The sequence below is a fragment of the Pongo abelii genome, chromosome 9, assembly GCF_028885655.2.
Source record: "Pongo abelii isolate AG06213 chromosome 9, NHGRI_mPonAbe1-v2.0_pri, whole genome shotgun sequence".
In the NCBI taxonomy this organism is placed as follows: Eukaryota; Metazoa; Chordata; class Mammalia; order Primates; family Hominidae; genus Pongo; species Pongo abelii.
The window spans coordinates 23,611,870-23,623,657 of record NC_071994.2 but is presented as its reverse complement, the minus strand read 5'-3'; the positions used below and the strand labels follow the sequence as shown (position 1 = coordinate 23,623,657).

At 44.0% G+C, this 11,788-nt stretch overlaps 1 pseudogene; it reads left to right on the top strand.

Annotated features, from left to right (window-relative positions):
• Positions 1-1,383: 1,383 nt before the first annotated feature.
• Positions 1,384-2,676, top strand: LOC100440858 (C-terminal-binding protein 2-like; annotated as a pseudogene).
• Positions 2,677-11,788: the final 9,112 nt, after the last annotated feature.

Below are 11,788 nucleotides of genomic sequence, written 5' to 3'. Positions count from 1 at the left end.
AGGCTGTGCACACCAGATCACTCATGAGGTCCATCCCCACACTTTGCCCTGCTCTCACCCTTCCACATCCAGGCTGATAACTTATCAGCTTACAGTTCTCAGATCACCTCAGCACTTCAGCCAGCCAGAGGTGAGGCCACACCTGGACCTTGTCATCCTTCAGGGCTGCTCTGACCCTGAGATCTCAGGCTCCTGATTTTCTGATATCCTATACAATGACCCAGCTTTCATTTTCCCCATCCATCCACTCATTGGAGCTCATTCTCTGATTTCATATTTTTCCATCTAGTCCCCAGATCATTCCCCAGCATCACTACTGCATTTGAATTCTTCTTCCCATTTGAAGTTAGGGCCCCTCTAAGAACTTGCTCCTCCTGTCTCACTATTAGTCATCTTTGCAACTCCTAGCTCTTCCATTCCACTAGGCTTCCTTCTTAGCCTACAAAGATCTCTATTCTTAAAGTCTGTATTAGTCCATTCTCACGCTGCTATGAAGAAATATCCAAGACTAGGTAACTTATAAAGAAAAGAGATTTAATTGACTCGCAGTTCAGCATGGCTGGAGAGGCCTCAGGAAACTTACAATCATGGTGGAAGGGGAAGCAAACATTTTCTTCTTCACGTGACAGCAGGAAGGAGAAGTGCTGAGCAAAACACGGAAAAGCCCCTTAATAAAACCCTCCGATCTCATGAGAACTCACTATCAGGAGGAACAGCATGGAGGGTAACCACCCCCATTATTAAATTCCCTCCCACCACACGTGGGGATTATGGGAACTACAATTCAAGTTGAGATTTGGGTGGGGACACAGCCAAACCATATCAAAGTCCTTTGTGAATTATGCCATCTAGCTCTCTGGTTTCCTTTGCCGCTACACTTCATGTTAGAGTTCTGTTATTCTCTCTTCATAGAGCAGTTTTTGTCCTAATGTATCATCTGTGGTCACATGGAATAGAGTAGTTTTTTTAAAGGAATGGGCTGGGCAGGCCAGCTGGGACTGGGGTGGTGGGGGGCCAGACAGACGCTGCTTCATGCCAGCAGGTGCCCAGCACCCCTCCGGTCCATGGGGCCCCCAGCAGGGGAGGAGCCTCAAGACCACGCGGACCCCCTGGGTGGGTCCTCAGCTCGCTTCGGAGGCTCAGAGCAGGGTCAGGGACCTGGCTTCCCGGGGCCGGAGCTGCCTCTACCCCCTGGCGTTGCGGACTGCAGGCACTCCAGACCCGGGGTCGTGGTGAGGTTCCTTGATTGACTGTGCGATGGGGACCGCGTTGCAAGCGAATGGGTTCATAGTGGCATCATGCACTCAGACTCCTGCCAGTTCCCATAAGTTCTCAGAGGACTGCTTTGCCTTTTGAACTGATAATTGCAAAATTCCATACAGAATGGCCCTTGTGGGTAAGCACAAAGTCAAGAGACAGCGATTGGACAGAATTTGTGAAGGTATCATGAATGGACCCCTGCACTCCCACCCCCGGTGGTGCTGCTGGACTGCCGAGATTGCACCGTGGAGATGCCCATCCTGAAGAACCTGGCCACCATGGCCTTCTGTGACGCACAGTCCTCGCAGGAGATCCACCAGACGGTTTTAAATGAAGCCGTGGGCGCCACAATGTACCACACCATCACCCTCACCAGGGAGGACCTGGAAAAGTTCAAGGCCCTGAGAGTGATCGTGTGGATAGGCAGTGGCAACGACAACGTGGACATCAAGGCTGCCGCGAGCTCGGAATTGCTGTGTGCAACATCCCGTCCGGAGCCCTGGAAGAGACAGCCGACTCCACCGTCTGCCACATCCTCAGTCTGTACCGGAGGAACACGTGGGTGTGCCAGGCACTGCGGGAAGGCACGTGGGTTCAGAGCATGGAGCAAATCCTCGAAGTGGCCTCGGGAGCGGTCCGCATCCGTGGGTAGACGCTGTGGGTCTCATGAGCTTTGGTCGCAAGAGGCAGGCGGTTGCATTTCAAGCCAAGGCCTTTGGATTCAGCGTCATATTTTATGACCCCTACTTGCAGGATGGGATAGAACGGTCCGTGGGCATTCAAAGGGTCTACACCCTGCAGGATTTGCTGTATCAGAGTTACTGCGTCTCCTCGCACTGCAATCTCAATGAACATAACCACCACCTCATCAATGACTTTACTATAAAGCAGATGAGGCAGGGAGCATTCCTTGTGAACGCAGCCCCTGGTGGCCTGGTGGGCGAGAAAGCCTTAGCACAGGCCCTCAAGGAGGGCAGGATTACGAGGGACAGCTTTGCTCAGGGTCCATTGAAAGATGCCCCAAATCTCATCTGCATTCCTCACACTGCCTGGTACAGCGAGCAGGCGTCGCTGGAGATGAGGGAGGCGGCTGCCACCGAGTTCCGCTGAGCCATCAAAGGTCGCATCCCAGAAAGCTTAAGAAACTGTATGAACAAGGAATTCTTTGTCACATCAGCGCCTTGGTCAGTAGACCAGCAAACAATTCATCTTGAGCTCAATGGTGCCACATACACATATCCGCCAGGCATCGTGGGTGTGGCTCCAGGTGGACTTCCTGCAGCCATGGAAGGGATCATCCCTGGAGGCATCCCAGTGACTTACAACCTCCCGACAATGGCACATCCTTCCCAAGCGCCCTCTCCCAACCAGTCCACAAAACACGGGGACAATAGAGAGCATCCCAAGGAGGAATAGCAGAGAATGCTGAAAAGTAATCATTCAGGTGCATTTGGGACCGAGAGACGGTGGAACATAGATGAACTAAGAGAAAAAGAATCTGATGGTCTTTTTAACTGATTCTGGACATATGCATCATTGATGTTGCAGTGTTAAAACTGCAAGAGCTAGAAAGCTGAAGATGTCCTCTGCTTACAGAAGTGCTGAAAGATGAGGATGTGATTTATTAATGACCAACTTCTGTTATTATGCGTTAAGTTTTTCATCTGTGTATCAAATCACAAAGAATAAGTAGAGCTTTCTCCTTTATCAGTCCCTTGGGCACAGCAGGTCCTGAACACCCTGCTCTAGAATGTTGCATCAAGAGTTCAAACATCAAAACAAAAAAATATTAAGAGGAAATCCCCATGTTGTGACTCTAGTCCCTTCATTCTACAGGGGCTGGTTACCTAGCTAATAGGAAGATCACATTACTACAAAATGGGGAGAAAACTCTTTCCCTGTGATACACACCTGCACGCGTAGGATTGAAGACAGTACAGGCTCCTGTACAGAGAAGTGTCTCTCACATCTGAACTGCATACTGAGCAGGCAAGTTGGTTGTAAGTTCAGTAAAACCCTCTGATGATGAAAAAAACATATTAAGTTTCACAAGCTATTTGTACTCAAATATATTTTCTCAGTTTCAGATCCTCTGCTATTTTATTGAGTAGAAAGTCTTGAACTAAAAGAGTTCAAGAAGAATAATGAACAAACCCACTTTTTTAGACTTTGATAAAATCTTTTCTTCATGTGATATTTTATACAAGAACACTTCAGATGTATTAGATGTGACTTATTTTAACAAATCCTATTAGATTTGTATCAACTAGTTACATGTTCTATTCATAATCTTTTGTGAATCATTGCCTTTCTCTTTAAAAAGATGGCCTATTTTGAGCCTTTGTGCAGGTACAATTCTGTTTTTGTGATAAAAGAAAAACTTTAAAATTGTCCCAAACAGAAAAATAATGGCTAACAGAAGTATGTTTTGTTTTAGTGTGAGTTACCATTACTATATTTGTTTATTGGAAAGGCAGACATTTAGTGTTCAGTGCGGTTTTCAATAAAAAGTAATTAAAATAAAAAAAGAGAAATGGTTTTGGCAGATCAAATGGTGAAAGCCATAGCAGAGTTCAATAGTCACGAAGAATACGAGGTCTATGAGGTAGGCTGGCTACTTCTAACCATCCAGGAGAGTTTAAAGTAATATAATAAAAAGCTCAGGGTTCTAAATTCATGGCTCAAAATACAGCCAGGAACCAGGGGTTTCCTATAATTGTCCTAAAAGAACATCTTATGATTGTGCTAAAATAATATCTTATCTCTTAGAGCTAGTGAGCTGATGTAGCTGAAAATTAGACACAGATTCTTATCTTATAGGTTGCTGATTTACAACATAGATTGAATTCATAGCCTCACCAGATTTCATATGTGAAAATTAGAGCAATGATTAGGAAAGACCATTCCCAAAGATTAGAATGGTGACATTTAGGGAAACTCAGTTAATTTTGAAGACCCTTAATCCTTAACTCTACCAAGCTCTCTCACCAGTGGAAACAATTCCTCTTATCCTACCTGATGAAGATGGTCCTGCTTCCTGGTAGAAGATTTTATGACTATTCTCCACCCCTGCTGCTTCACACATCCTCCAGACCCATGACTGGAAACCATCTCTGTGCACAGGGAGCCAATTGTAAAGTTGTACCCAGACAATGCTTACATGCCAAAACATGCAAATTTATATCCCAATTAAAAACCTGGAGAATAGGCATAGGAATATGTCCTAACCATGCTTGGGTAGGGAGAGAAGAGCATAAAACTGAAACCTGGACTCCATAATAGTCAAATGCAACTGAGATACCAAAATATTCCTAGGTATAATGTAGAAGACATCCAAAGATTTAGGAAGCTAGACATATTGAATCTATCACATGTGACTGGCTTATCCTTGCTTTAACTACAAGCATACAACCCTCACCCCCCTCCCACCCTCCACCTTCAAGCCAGTCCCAGGGTCTATTGTTCCCTTCTTTGTGCCCATGTGTACTCCATGTTTGGCTCCCACTTATAAATAAGAATATGTGGTATTTGGTTTTCTGTTCCTGTGTTGATTTGCTTACGGCAATGGAGTTAGTCTAATTCTTAGGGACCCTAGGATTTTTGGAATGGTAAATGAGCATTGGCTTCAACTTAAAGTCACCAGCTGCATTATCACCTAACAAGAGAGTCAGCTTGTTCTTTGAAGCTCTGAAGCCAGGCAATGACTCCTTCTCTCTAGCTATGAAACCCTGATATGGTTTGGATTTGTGTCCCTGCCCAAATCTCATATCGAATTGTAATCCCCAGTGTTGGAGGAGGGGACTGGTGGAAGGTGATTGGATCGTGGGGATGGTTTCTGATGGTTTAGCACCATCCTCCTAGTGCTGTCTCATGACAGAGTTCTCCAGACATCTGCTTGTTTAGAAGTGTGTAGCACCTCCCCCTTTGCTCTCTTCCTTCTCCTCCCCCCATTTAAGTTGTGCCTGCTTCCTCTTTGCCTTCCACCATGATTGTAAGTTTCCTGAGGCTTCCCCAGCCATGCTTCCTGTACAGCCTGTGGAACGGTGAGTCAAATTTCTTTTCTTCACAAATTATCCAGTTTTAGGTATGTCTTTGTAGCAGTGCAAGAATGGACTAATACAAGCCCCTAGATGGCATCTTCTTCCAATTGAAGGCTGCTTCATCTCCATTGAAAATCTGTTGTTTAATGTAGCCACTGTCATGCATGATCTTAGCTAGATAACTTGCTGCAACTTCTAAACCATCCCCATGATCCAATCACCTTCCACCAGGCCCCTCCTCCAACACTGGGGATTATAATTTGACATGAGATTCGGGCAGGGACGCAAATCCAAACCATAGCAGGGTTTCACAGCTAGAGAGAAGGAGTCAATGCCTGGCTTCAGAGCTTCAGAGCTTCTGCAGTTCGGCATCATCACTCGCTGTCGAACCCTTCACTTTTATGTTATGAGTACAGCTTTTTTCCTTAAATCTCATGAACCAATCACTGCTAGCTTCCAACGTTTCTTCTGCAACTTCGTCACCTCTCTCTGCCTTCAGACAATTGAAGAGTTAGAGCCTTGCTCTGGATTAGGTTTTGCCTTAAGCGAATTGTGTGGCTGGTTTGATCTTCTATGCAGGCCACTAGAACTTTCTCCATGTCAGCAATAAGGCTGTTTCACTTTCCCATTGTTTGTTTGTTAACTGGAGTAGAACTTTAAATTTCCTTCAAAGGCTTTCCCTTTGCATTCACAACTTAGCTAACTGGCATAAGAAGCCTAGTTTTTGGCCTATCTTGGCTTCAACATGCCTTCCTCACTAAGCTTAATTATTTCCAGCTTTTGATTTAAAGGGAGAGATATGCAAGTGTTCTAGAGGCCATTGCAGGTTTATTAACTGGCCAAATTTCAATTGTGTTGTGTCTCAGGGAATAGGGAGGCCAGAGGAGAGAGAGAGAGATGGTCAATTGATAAAGCAATCAGAACATACACAACACTTATCGAATAAGTTCGTCATCTTATATGGGCACAGTTCGTGGTGCCCCAAAACAATTGCAACAGTAACATGAAAGCTCACTGATCACAGATCACCATAACAGATATAATAATAATGAGAAGTTTGAAATATTGGGAGAATTAGCAAAATGTGACACAGAGACATGAAGTGAGCACATGCTGTTAGAAAAATGTTGCTGATAGATTGCTCGACACAGGGTTGACACAAACATTCCATTTGTAAAAGCACAATGTCTGCAAAGTGAAATAAAGCAAAGCACAATAAAACAAGTTACATCTGTATATTTCCTGGGAGGGACCAGAGGACTTTCCCTTTATCTAGACAGAGACAAATGCTTTGATGAGGAGAGTACCAGCCTCCTTCAAAGGTGCTAAGTTGCAAAATAGCATATATGCTGGGGATGATGATGGAGATACTGCCATTGCATGTGTTCCTGAAGTTTAATGGGGATAATGAGATCCCAGCATTGACTATGTAGTAACACACAGACCACAAGTGAAGTGGACATTCAAGGCAGCAGGGCCAGAGTAGTAGTCGGAATAGACTGACACAAAGAGACCTGTGCCGGTGGCTAATTGACCTTGGATACCAAGGACTAAAATACACAGGATATTGCATTAAGGTCCTATTTGATTGTAGAATCAGGGGGTCATAACTTTTCACTAAATTTGCACACTAAAGTCAGGTGACTAGAAATACTGCGTACTCTGTAGCGTATGACAGTGCAAGTTTATATTGTAAATCTTCCTCCCAATTTTCCCCCAAGGGAATTGTCATTTAGTAGAGTGACTCTGCACTGAGAAAAGAGAAAAGAAATACCACACTTTTCAGTGCTTATTACTGGCTTTCAGCTGATGCTTGTCCCTGGTCATGGGTTGAGTGGGAATTAATGGGAGTCAGGAAACAAATGGCTTTTGGGCCCAAACCATTTCATAGTGGACCAAATAGATGCATACCCATCTGTGGCTATCTCTCCAGGTCCTGAATGTATAGTTGGAATACATATACTCAGTAATAGGCAGGTTCTCCACACTGACTTCCTGACCTATTGATTAAAGACTGTCAAGATAGGAAGGACCAAGTGAAAACTCCTAATGAATCTTCTTCCCAACAAAGCAGTAAATCAAAACCAATGTCATATTTCTAGGAGAATAACAGAGATTAGTGCCAACACAGAAGACTTGAAAAATGCAAGGTTGATGACCCACCAGTGGGCTGGAATCAGCTAGTACAGGCTCATGAGAATTTTTATCCTTGTTATCACTTATTCATGAGAATAGTTACCATGAGATTTTTAACACTGCCTCACAACTTCGTTTTCAGTGATGTCATGTTGGTAGTTTGACATCAGCCATGATGGGAGTATTTACACCATGGCAATTGGCAAACAGTACACATCAGGGTGTATTTTTTTCCTTTTCCAAGAGCCAGTTTACCAGAAAATCCCTAGTGGTACCTATCATATGCTCACTTAACTTACCTCTTTGGCTTGTGCAGATGTATCTTGAACTTGGAGAATGATGGAAGATTATGTCAGAACAATTCAATTGTAATTTCAGTTGTAGCTGCTATTCCAGATCTTGTCCATTTACTATCCATATCAACACTACTTCTGGCACCTACTATGAATGAATGGATGAACACATGCTTGCATGGAAAGGAGGGTGTTTGTAACAAAGGATAGTTTATTAGGTAGGAGCATGTTGCTACTGGTGTTGTTGCTTTATTAGAATTTAAGTATAGAAATAAAACTGTGTATTCCTATACTGCAGAGATTTTTAAAAATCTAAAAATTTCCCAGAGTCCTTTGCAGATAGAGTTTAAATTGTTACTTAGGTCTGCCTATGAGAAACACCTGGAGAGACTTGAATTTGAAACCCTCCCTCTGTATGCAAAAGTTGCAGTCACAGCTTCCTGATTCCCATATCACAGCTAATGAGAATGTTCCCAGATTCAACAGTTCCAGTACTGGCTTCCAGACTCTTCAGTGTCTTGACTGTGGTAAAGGCAGCAACTCCTCTGGGAGGTCAGGGATGACATGTCCTGGATTCATTCCTAGAGTCTCAGTTTAGAGTTTGGCCCTCTAGCCCTTCCAGTGATTCTGTAAGCACCCAATTCACTGTATTAAGTCCTCTTCTGTTTATAATAGCCAGAATGGACTCTTATTTGCAACTGAACTCTAACATACCCCGCTTTCAAGTGTTTTTCCTCCCCATCAATTTTCTTCTCTACTATCCAACCATTTCTCGTCTTACTTCCCAGAGATGAACTCACTACTTACATTTTAGGGGGAAAAACATAGACAAGATTATTTAGAAACTTCTCAACTTTCTGCCTATCCATGTAAGGTCTCTGGACTCACCCCCACCTCCTCTTTTACATCTTTCCTACAAGAGTAACCCATCCATCTCTTTCTTACAAGAGTAACCCATCCATCTCTGCTGTGGATTCCATCTTTTTCCATCTCCATAAATCTTCCCCTTTTCTCCTGTTTCTTGAACTTCTCACTCTTGTTATTCTGTTCATTCATTGTAGAACACCACCCAGCTTTTCTCATGAAAAACAAAAACAAAAGCAAAAAAACTCTAAATCTTTTGTTTCCCTCTAGCCAGGGTCTGCCAAGCTTTCTACGAGAATCATCTATACTATTAATCTCCACTTCCTCCCCTTCCATTCACTCCTCTGTCCATTCAATTTAACCTTTGTTGCCCTCCTTCCACTGAAATTGACTTCAGTGAAGTAACCAATGAACACCTTATGGCCAAATCCAAAGATTCTTTTCATCTCTTTCCTTACCTGATCTCTCTGGGGCACTGGACAGCATTGCCTCTCTTCTCCATAACCATCATGACAACACATTCCCCAGGACATTCTCCAGAATCATCTGGTTGGTCTCTGTCCAACCCATAGCCTATGGGCTGCATGCAGTCCAGAACGGCTTTGAATGCATCCCAACACATTTCTTAAAACATTATGAGATTTTGGGTTTTGTTTTTAGGTCATCAGCTATCATTAGTGTTGGTGTATTTTATGTGTGAACTGAGACAATTATTCTTCTTCCAATATGGCCCACGAAGCCAAAAGATAGGACACCCCAGCTCTATATCCTTTGGAGGCTCCTTATCCCACTTGAACTTTTCCTCAAGGAATGTACTTTTCCTCAAGGCTTTGTTCCTGAGCCCTATATGGTTTTTCCACTCTAATGGTTCACCCTAGCCAACCTCATCCAAGTCCATGACTTCAACTACTGACGACAACTCCCAGGTATACATCTCTAACCTGGATTTCTGCCCTGACTTCCAGACTGTATATCTAACAACTCTCTACTTTGAGCCCAATAACTTTTGACATGTGTTTCTACCTCGATCTCCCACAGACATCTCAATCTCAACATGTCCACATCAGAATTCCTCTTCCCCCAATATCTACTCTTCCTCTTTAAGTACTTTTCTTGTGAATGGCACCACTGTCCACACAGACCCTAAAACCAGATAGCCAGGAGTCATCCTAAGTTTCCCGTTTCCTTGTCCTTCATAACTACATTGTCACTAACAGATTTCAGTTCTATCACTAACACTCTGCAACAGTTTCTGTACTCTCTATCCCTACTGTCCTGGTCCAGCCCTCTGTTCTCTCTCTGTACTCTGCTTCTGCCCACTTACTAGCTTCTCTGAGTCCCTTCACAACCTCCTCAATTCATTCTCCACACGGAAGTCAAACCTGATAACATCACTCCCTTCCTTAAATCCTGCTACCTAGATGATCTCCACTACCCACCCCTTGAACACACACACACCCTACCCCACACACGTCTGGCAAGGCTTCCAGAATAAAGTTCACATTCCTAGTCCAAACACAAGGTGCTTCATGATCTGGCTTCTCTAACCTCATCTCTCTGCAATGACCCTGAAGCTCTACCTTTACCCACAAGAACATGACACATTCACCCACTCCATGGATTTTCCTCTGAATGGAACTCTCTTCCTCTTCTTTGCCTGGGCTGCTCCTTTGTCATGTTAGAGACTCAGCACATGACTCCCTTGAGTAGAGCTGACCACCCTTTCTTTGTGCCACCACTGTTTCGTATACTTGAACTTAGCTCTAATTTTACATTAAGCTTTCATTTATTACTGTGTCATAGAGGTAGAAAGACTTATCATAGCACTTGTTAACCTGCATTACATGCTTTTGCATATCAGTATTCTACCACAAGTCCAGTGTTCCTTCAGGGCCAAAACCACACTTACGGTGTGCCTGGTACAGAATAGGCACCTGGTGCACGTTTGACGGAGGAATAGGTTCAGTTCTGCTTCGATTTCATTTGCTAGCTGTTATGGGTTGAATTCTGCCTCCTAAAAACAGATAAGTTCAAGTCCTAGCCCCCAGGACTTCACTCAGAATGTGACATTATTTGGAAATAGGAGTTTTACGGAGGTAATCAAGTTAAAGTGAAGCCATTAGGATGGGCCCTAATCCAACAAGATTAATGCTCTTAGTTTTTAAAAAAGGAAAATGTAGACACAGAGACAGACACGCAGGTACTCACGAGCCCATGCACAGAGGCAAGACAACAGGGAGACACAGTGAGAAGGCAACGAGAGGGCAAGAAGGCAGCCACCTATATACCAAGGAGAGACGCGTTCAACAGACCCCGCCCTGCTAGCCCTCAGAAAGAGCCAACCCTGCCTACAGCTTGATTTCAGACTTGTAGGTTCCAGAACTGTGAGTCAATAACTGTATATTGTTTAAGCCACCCAGTTTATGGCACCTTGTTATGGCAGCCCTAGCAAACCCACACAGTAATGATTCCTGTGCCTGGAAGTCACTTTCTTTCTTTGAATCACTAGCCAGAAGCTAGTAACTCCTATTTCCTTTCTGAAGTCTGTAAGCTTTGCTTTTCTAGCATATCTCTCTGTTTCTCTCTCTGTTTCTGTCTCTCTCTGTCTCTCTCTCTCACACACACACACACCACATGCACACACGCACAAACACGCATGTGCACATGCACCACAAGATCACAACTCCCTTTCTCCCTAGAACTTCCCCTTTTCTCCAGATACTTCCACTTCACCAGTTTCTTCCTTGTTCATCAGAGTTGGGTCCCAAGTAACAGGTCCCCTCCTGCTTTCTCATCTTTCTGAAAAAGCATATCAGGCCAAGAATTAAATCCACTACAATGTTTATGACAGAACAGGGCACCCAATGGCTGTGCCAATGAGCCCAGCTGGCCTCTTGCCCCTCAGCTAGATTCAGGACTTCCTGGAAAGGACAGTAGCACAACACTGGAAGCCAGGCCAGGAGTTGGGACCTCCCACAACAACATCCCTTGTTTCTCTTTTCTTCCCCACCAGTATGCACCATGGTGCCTCCACCAGCTTTCATTACATTAAATCATGCTACTCTCCTGCTCAATATTCAGCAATGCCTCCCTATTGCACTTAAAACCAAATTTCAACTTGTAGAAGCCTCTCTTAGATTCACTAGATGCCTGTAAGACCCTCCCAGCCTCAGAATTTGGATGTGCTCAACCTCT